This window comes from Scatophagus argus, chromosome 8, assembly GCF_020382885.2.
Source record: "Scatophagus argus isolate fScaArg1 chromosome 8, fScaArg1.pri, whole genome shotgun sequence".
Lineage (NCBI taxonomy): Eukaryota > Metazoa > Chordata > Actinopteri > Scatophagidae > Scatophagus > Scatophagus argus.
Window position 1 is genome coordinate 4,156,699 of NC_058500.1, and position 3,526 is coordinate 4,160,224.

A 3,526-nucleotide genomic window follows, 5' to 3' on the forward strand; every position below is an offset into this window, starting at 1 on the left:
TGTAATATTTGGCTCTGCTGGAAAATTTCTTTGTTGAAAAATAAATGACCATATAACCTCATGTTTATATATAAATAAATAAATAAACTAAATGAAAAGTTAATGGTTCCCCAACGTTACTGCAGTGGATGCAGTGGTTGTTCAGACTTTTGACTGAAAACCATAAACTTTATGGTGACGCTACAGGAAGAGGGGGATCAGTCAGCTGATCCATGGCTACATCCTTGACATAAGGTATGAAAGACCAAGTAAGACTAAACCTTCAGATAATTTTGAGTGGTAGTGGTACATTCTAAAAAACCTGTGCAATTCACTTTGTGGCAGGGCTAAATTAAATTAAACCCCTCCAAAATAACACTGATATTTAATAACATCCAATCATGAGGGTATTTAGGATTTTTCTATTTTTCATGAGCTGTTTCATCAGTGTAATATTTCCCTAAACAGAGGTATGTCGTTCCACTTGAATTACCCCATTTGGTGATTTACATGCATGACAAATCCGTCTTGCTCTCTCAGATTGTGCCCACGTTCATCTCAGCGGGGAGTCATTATAAAACCTGCCAGTCTCCACAGGGTGCAACCTTGAAGCTGAGGTTAAAGGGGGGGCATAATCATCAGAGGCTTCAATAAACCATAAGACAGATTAAAGATGCAACGTGTTACGTCACAGAAAGATTTACGTCAGGATTTAAGGATTTACGTCATTTACATTAGCTTTGTTTATTTTTAACAGAAGCATATGACACGTAACCACTTGAGCATTCAGACTTCTATAAATTTACCGTGTCTGCGTTTAGGCGCTCACCCAAGTTTTCTTCATCATTTCAGCTGAGGTGTGTGTCCTTGTATCCATTTTGTCAGCTCTCTCACCACTGCATGACACACCAGCTCTGAAAATGTTGACAAGAGCTGGAGGGGAATACTGATGTGGTCCCACAAAAGCACACACACACACACACATACTCTAAAGCTAATTAATTTTAAAACTCATCATCTCTTGCATGTGAGTTAGGAAAACTGACAGCCACAGATCAATCAAACAATGCTCCCTGTATATCCTCCTGCACATGCTGTGCATGATTTCTTTCATCAAGGATCTTTATTACCTTTCACAGGTAGAGATTGGAAGTGTGTCATTGGCTCTAGCTGTTACCTTGGTAAATAGCTTACTTAAAATTGAGCTGACGTTCAAACATGTTCGACTGTTAAATAGTATTAGTCCTTCAGAATTGACATTAACCATTAGCCTTCTCAACACTCTGATTAACATGACTGGTCTGTTGTGGTGGCTCTCTGTGTAGATGTTTATCTTGTGCACATGCGGTTCCATTTTGAGCACTCTGTGTAGTAAAATGTGGCCTTGAGATATATATATATATATATATATATATATATATATATATATATATATATATATATATATATATATATATATTTCCTCTCTGTGGGTACTTGAGCTCCTTAAAATTCAGCAGAAAGAGGCGATTAGATGCAAATTGATGTGAGGAGGCATCTGTGTGAATTTCAGATGTTTCAGTTAGTGTGTGAAAAATGTCCTGGGGCTTAATGGATGCATAAATGTGCAAAGATGTCAGGAAAGAGGAAAGGAACTGAAGGGTTAGGGTTTCTGGTGAGCTCTGAGCTGCCACACAAATACACTCAATGGCACATGGTTGATACAGTCGTACTGTACAGTCGATAGCTGCCCATATGGAGCCCACATAGATACCACACTGGCTGCTGCGGGTCACTGGAGGATTGTGTCAATTTGACCGCCACATTGGTGCTGGGAAGCTGTACTTGTTAATGCATGTAATGTGGGAAACAGATCACCTCCCATGAGGACACATCTGGATGCACTGGACCATGAAATGCACCTGCTGGCTGATTGCTGATTATGTCATGTCAAAGTGGGGGCTGTGTTTGGTTTTAGCTTGTCCATTTCCCATTGTGGCCTGGTCAAAACTTTCTAATATAACAGTAGACTAAACTTTATCTCTGAAAACGTTTGAGGTGAGAAATAGACAAAGCAGCAACAGATTTGTGATTCACATTTGATCAGCACTGCCTACTTTGACCGTTTGATCAGTTTGATATGAGAGTAATCAAACTGCAGATGGGACAAATAATAAATTAACTAGTTTACATAGATAGGTGTTGCCACAGATTTGTTTATTCTTTTTGGTAATTAAAAAAAACAGAGTACACTGATTTCTCAGCAGCAATGATTTTAATGCAAGTTAGACAGCAACAGTATGACAGGAAGACGCTCAAAGGCTGAAACAAGCTGTAATCCAGAGATGTCTGAATGTATTAATGGAGCTGCCATTTTGTGAGACAACTGCCAAAGTGGAGCCTGAAAACCTCCAAACAACCTCTGCAAAGAAGTTTCGTCTTCTCTACAGGTTAAGGGGGGTGCATCAAAATAAGACCTTAAGGGGCCAGGCTCCAGGTTTGCTTTGAAAAATAAGAAATGAGAGGAGTGCATATGTCCTCTTGATAATTCAGAGCTGCTCCTCACATTTCAATCACAGCTAAAGGGTCAAATTTATATCTTATGCAGCTTATGCAGCCGGAGAGGGAAAACAGTACAATTCTCATTACCAGTATGAGATAACACTGAGCTTTTTGAAATAAGTTACTCTAGTTATGTAAAAACTGGTCTACTGCAGCGCTGCAGTGTTGTTTCCACTGTTTTCTGAAGGTAAAAATGTATGATCAACATGTAAAAATGATATATTACAAACACATGATTTCAAAACCATGATCTCTTCCTACACTAGTGAGTGTTTCACAAAATGAAATGATCTTTTCTCCAACTTTAACCAAAATGCTTTTGTTGCCTAAACTGCAGACCAAATTCAAAACCTGGACTCCCCGGTGTCAGGACTTTGAACACCCACCACCCCCCCCAGACCACCTCGCTGTGACTCCAGCACAGATTATACATGTTGTGTTTCATTCAGTTGAGGAATCATACTTGAATCTTATAGATTTTATTCCATGGCTATTTCATGAACTGCATGTCCTGGTCTTCTTGGAAACCTGTTGCAGTTGGTGTATGGTGCAACGCTCCAGTCTGAACAATAAGAAAAGCAAATCAAAAGACACCCTGAAGCTGTGATTTTAGATGCAGAGCAAATGCATTTCAATGTCAGATTGTTCCTCTGTGTCGTATTTTGGAGTTGGGGTTTTCTTGATGAATGGTTTGCTGCCCCACTTACCTTTTCATTTATGGACAAAACTAACTCAATTCTTTTGATCTTAAAGCTTCAACTTTTTCTTTTATTTCAGCTGAACAACAAATTTTCTTGCTCCGAATAAAGAATCCAGAAGATGTTTCTGTGCCAGTTTAATTTCGCCGGGCTACAGTTCCTGCACCCTCGTGAATGTCACTTTTATCAGCTTTGCAGATGTAAGACAAATGAGTTGGACAGGAACTGCAGCACTGAGATGAGTTCATATTGGAGAACTATGACTGCTTAATATTCTGCCTTACAAGACGGAAAGCAGTCTGCATTTT